The sequence below is a fragment of the Leuciscus leuciscus genome (genome assembly GCF_965113295.1).
Source record: "Leuciscus leuciscus genome assembly, chromosome: 5".
NCBI lineage: Eukaryota > Metazoa > Chordata > Actinopteri > Cypriniformes > Leuciscidae > Leuciscus > Leuciscus leuciscus.
The window spans coordinates 51,204,899-51,210,898 of record NC_138729.1 but is presented as its reverse complement, the minus strand read 5'-3'; the positions used below and the strand labels follow the sequence as shown (position 1 = coordinate 51,210,898).

General features: G+C 35.5%; 1 protein-coding gene across 2 annotated transcripts in view; it reads left to right on the top strand.

Annotated features, from left to right (window-relative positions):
* Positions 1-6,000, top strand: part of tspoap1 (TSPO associated protein 1) — a 137,155-nt gene that overhangs the window by 16,881 nt on the left and 114,274 nt on the right. The window lies entirely within an intron of this gene.

Below are 6,000 nucleotides of genomic sequence, written 5' to 3'. Positions count from 1 at the left end.
AAATCCCGAGTTTCATTTCTTATTTGCATATCTATGAGGTTAATCAGGTAAATGTACAGGTATAATGTGCATTGGTCATGCATTCTTCTGCAAATGTGGAAATCATATAGTGTGTTTGTTTTTAGTAAAATTTTTTGCTGTTTTTCTCAGATGCTGAAACTAAACGCAGTGAGTTTCTGTACAAATCTCATTAATATTTAATGAGGCATGCATTAAGGCAGTTTATGATTGGTTGAGTTTTCTGAAACTTGCTGTACTGCATTTTTTCACTCTTTTTTTTTTTTTCAAGGACTAAAGCAGTTGCGAGATGTAAAACGTAGGTTGACCCAGGGTTAAATGTTCCATTATTCAGGGTTAACCCAGGGTTAAGCCTAGTGTGAAAATCCCTATAGTATTTCACCCTGTTGTTCTTGTATTTATTTGCTGTTGTGTGTCAGAGTTCAAGGTCTAATCGAATCAGGACACCATTCAGAAATCAATCATGTCAATCACGAACACATGCAGAATAGAAAGTGCTTACTAAACTGACTCAGGGTGTTTTTACCTTTATGTCGGCAGATTTTCTAGCCTTATTAGATGTATGCAGTCTTACATTTAATCAAATTAAATCTGAATAATCAGACTGGCTATTACCAATGAAATGAAATCAGTATCAACAAAATGAATTTTTGCACAGAAGCTACATCTAAAGCAGCGTTTGGATGTATTTACATTGCAAAAAAATATTTACGCATAAATTATGGAAAATATCATGTTTAATTCAAGAATTTCTGAGTAAAAAAGATTTTCTTCACCAATTTTTTTCAATGTAGTTTGATGCCAAGTCACTGTGGTTTTGACTGAGTCATTGAATCATTCATTCAGCCGATTCGTTTAAACCGCTGATTCATACAGAAATGGAGCGAGTGTCTTTATGAATGGATAATTGTTCTAAAACACTGATTCATTCAGGAACGAATCACAACTGTGTGTCTCCGGTGCAAAACGGTTCTGTTGTGGCTTTTTAAAACTATTTTCCTTAGTGAAATTAAGCAAAAACATAAACATTGTATCTAAAATATAACTCACAATATTAACTTCTTGTTTATCGAACTGTTTTATAAAATCAATATCATATTTACAGTCATGCTGATATTTTGGAAAAACAGCATGTTTGCTTGGTGTGATATTGCTTTACTATATCAGAAAGAAATATTAGAAAAAATCTTGTAGAAGGTCATTTTTAACCTCATTTATTGAATTTTAGGTCATTCTTATTGCTTATTACTAGGCTACATCATGCAGTGGAAGCATGCACTATTAAAGCAAGTGACACTCTATAATGTCAGCTTCCACATTGTTAAAACAACAGTTACGATACATATCACACACCCTTATGTCTTGCCTGTAATGTGTTTGTCAGCAGCTGAATTCAGATGCAGTGTGTGACCGTCCTCAACCCATATTCCCTGCTTCAGACTCAATGTGGGACAGCGCAGGATTCACTTAATGCAGCCTCATTGAGAATCAATATCAGCGCTGCAGGTGGTCTTGTTCCTGTTACTGACCTCAGTGGTCAGTGTGAAGGTGTGAAGGCGTGGCTTTGGTGACGAGCCTCATCTCGCATGACCTTGACCTGAACATGTGCTCTCTTCTCATGTGCACACAGTGTTAGGGAGGAAACTAGTGTTGCTTAACTGTGCTTTTCAGTAGCTGTTGTCAGAATATTCTACGTTTTTCTACAACTGAGACACAAGTTGCAGCGTAGCCTGACAAAACATGAAATTACGGTCTTTTGTCACAGTATAAAAAGATTTACAGTATAAAACAGTACTGTAAGTACAGTATAAAAGATTTATATACTAAAATAAAATACAAAAAAATTATATATATTTAAGATATTGCAACTCATTTTACCATATTAATGACGCTAGTGCTAATAATATTATTAATAATAAATCATATATATATATATTTATTTATTATTAATAATATTATTAGCACTAGCGTCATTAATATGGTAAAATGAGTTGCAATATCTTAAATATATATAATTTTTTTGTATTTTATTTTAGTATGTAAATCTTTTATTATAAAAAATAAGTATTATTGCCCTTTACATATACATTTAATTAGTACAATTACTTTGTATTACATTATTAATTATATTATTATTTTTAGAATGTATTTATTTCTTTACCATTAATAATTTTTGGTAAATAATTTTTTTCCTCCATTATTATCATTAGCATATGGTAAAATGGGTGGCAATATCTTAAATAAATAAATAAATAAATAAATATATAATATAATATAATTTTTATTTATTATTATTTCATTTCTTTGTATATAAATATATTGTAAATATAATAATTAAAATATATATTTTTGCCATATATACAGGTGAAACTCGATAATTTTGATGATTATGGCTTACAGCTTATGAAATCACCAAAGTCAAAATCTTAGAAATTTTGAAAATTTTCATAAGCTGTAAGCCATAATCATCAAAATGATAACAAGTAAAGGCTTGCAATATCTCACTTTGCATGTAATGAGTCTATATAATATATTAGTTTCACCTTTTAAGTTGAGTTATTGAAATAAATTAACTTTTACACGAAATTCAAATTTTTTGAGTTTCTTATAATATATAATAAATAATATACTATATTATATTCACGATATATTTGTTTTTTATCATTAATTTGTAGCCTCTGTCTACTTTTTCTTAGTAGCTTGACAGTTCTTTAACTATAAAGCAAGCAGCTTTGGAGGCTGAAGTTTTAAAGGGTGGCGTGCACTACAGATAATCAGTGTTATCCATCACACCGTTTGTTGTGAACATGCATCCAGTCTCTTCACACTGGCATCTTCTGTGTGTGCATTACAGTCAGTCAAGTGTGCTTTGCCTCAGTTTGGGTTTAGAATAATGTCTCTCAGCTGTACGTGTGGATGCATGAGATTTCTACTCAACTGTCTGACTGTTATACTCAGCAAATAAAAGCATGCATTTGGACCAGTTTCTAACACTTTTAAAGACTTTGAATATAATGCACAGTTGCATGAGCTACTTTTAAGATACTTTGCATTGCATTTTTAGATCTTGACGGACCCTGCTCGCGATCTGCTTTGTCGTGCATTTGGTTTAACATCTCCTTTAGTTTCGCACTGAAGATCAGACAGACTTGAATGGCACGAGGGTGCCTTTTTTGTGATCGATTTGCACTGTCATTGTGAGAACATTCATCACAAATTCTCCATGTTGGTTCTGATGACATGAGGAGGAGTACAGGAACCGTTCCTTTAAAGGGCTGTGAATTATAAAGGCTGGAGCTCCAGGGCCAGAAATAGAAATGAGGGTTGAGAGTAAGATTGGGACGCCGAGAGGGAGGAGGGCGAGCTCTATTAGAAGGGCTCCCGTGGGATGCTGGGAGGAGAAATAGATGGATGGATGAAAGGAAAGATGGATTTTGGCTCATGCGTGATTGAATCCGTGGTGGTGCCCTTATATCGCCCGTCCCGCTTCTCCTGACCGATCCGTGACACTCTCCAGCCCAGCGGGGGGCAGACACGGTTCAGACACGGGCTGATAATTAAAAGGCCTTTCGGAGGACGTCCAAATTATCATCCTGTCCCATTTGGATGTACACTGCTTATCCTTTGTTGTCCTCGTGCGAACCCACTAATCTGGGGGTGTTTTCTCCGTACACGATTTCTTCAAGTGTTACTGTTTTCTGCTCCGAGACAGACCACAGTGTGGTGAAATTGTGCTTTATACACATTTGCAGTGAGTTTGCAATGATAATTGTCATCATTTACTCATCTTGACTTTCTCCTTTCGTGGAAAACAAGAGATGTTTAGCAGTTTTCTGTTTCCTTGTCGCTCTATTGCGATGTGATTTCAAGCCCCAAATAAGTCTTCTGAAGCCACATAATGTAAAGTTGATCTATGAACCACTGAAGTTCATGAGCATGTTCTTCTACGGTATTGTGTTGTAAACATCAAAACCAATGTGCAGGTTCTTCTGCTGTGTCTCTTGTACAGTGTTTCTGAATATACAAATATGTAAATAATACGTTCTTGCACATATTTTAAACGCATCAGATTTAAACAGAAGCATGCAGTGAAAGCAATAAAAGCATGCATTTTTGGCCCTATTGCATGACGTTTTTAATGGTGCTTTTGCATCATTTGTTGTCATTTTTGGAGCTTGACGGCCACTGGTCACGATCTGCTTTTTCGTGCATTCTGCTTAAGATCTACTTTATACACTGAGACATGCAGCAAATTTATGCGACATTCCATGTTGTACTGACAATCCCATTTTTATGAAAAATAAAATAAAAATGGATTCTAGGATTCCGTCCATGTTTTCCACATCGTGAGCAAACATAGGGTTATACTTATCAGATTGGAACTTTTTTTAATTTTAATTTATTTTACTAGTTTATTTATAACAGGGTTGATGGACTGCCTCAGCATTATAGAGTTAAGGCGAGACACGGCAGGCAAAAACATAGTTTTTTTTTTTTTACTGGTCAATTTTGAGATTTTGGGATATTTGTCTTCAGTAACACGTCTTCTTTCAGACTTGTGGTGGAAAAAAAAGTCAGAAATACACATTTAGGTCTTTATTTTATTACACTTTGTCTGTTTGCGTCTGTAGATTTCTCCTAAATTCAACAAAAGTTGGCGTTGTAAATCCTCCCGCTGCTCCGCGATCTCTGTCTGCTCCCTGTCATCACACACACCGCTGGAAAGCTCTCTCTCTCCTGTACAATGCTGTCGGATCCAAATATGGTCATTTCCTTTTTATCAGCAACCAATCGTGAAAGTAAAAGGGCTGAATGCGCAATCTCATTGGCTGATGATAAATCTTTAAAGCCCGTTTTCTCAAAATGACTTTTCTCTCATTCTCCAAGTCCGAAATCTCCACTTCAGTTGCACCGATATACACCAAACTTTCCAGTCCTGTACCTAGTTATATTATGAAGACATTTACAGAGGGATTTGTAAATATATTATTCCTAGCCTGATTTATATAACATTTTATTCCAAAAAACATGGCGAAATTAATTTTTTTAAGGCTATTGACAGTATATTCTGATTTACAGGATAACAAAAGTAGATATCCATACATTTGTATAATTTTTCCCATTTAATATGTGAACACAATGAAAAAAGAATTTTGAACCTGGCTTTATCCAGTACTCAGATTTCATTTTTTTTTTATATGCAAATTAGTGCATATTTAATTAGACAATGCCTAATTTGCATATTTAAACATAAAATTATCATGGTGATATCTGCTTAAATTTTGTTACCCTATTCACCTGTAGTGTCTCTCCTAACTGGTGATTTACAGCAGCTCTAGTAATTTTTATGTGCAAGATGCATCACAGCCGGCTGTATTCTGTTGAGTATTTGGCTATAGAAGAGAGCTGTGGGGATTTGCTCATGTTGTATGTATGCTAGAACAGAGCAGGCTTGAAGCACACACACACACACACACACACACACACACACACACACACTCTCACGCGTCGACACACTCAGCACCTGTCAGATCGCCAAACACCCGCCGTCTGCACTGGGTGGCCAAGGTGACACTTTAGCACTGTAAATCTCCGCCTGAGAGAGAGAGAGAGTAGATCTGACATCTACAGTCCTGTCTCGCACTGCAGACTCCTCACACTGCGCCCGCGAATATCACACTTGTCCATATTTTACCCAAACATGGGTTGAAACGACCCAGCATTTTTTAGAGAGTACACTTTTGTTGTTTGTTGGTCTTGTTTTCCCCCATTTATGTTCACTTATGATTAGTCAAGGTTTCTTGCATCAAAATCAGCCATAGTTTCCATGATCATTTTCTGTCCTCATCCAGTCTGTTTTTTGCTACTGTACCTTTAAGACGAATGCATGCATTAGCATTGACAGACTTGTTTGCATGTGCAAGTAATAGCATATTCATCAGTACTTGCACAGGCATATGCAAAAAAGTTTGGCAATGTTCA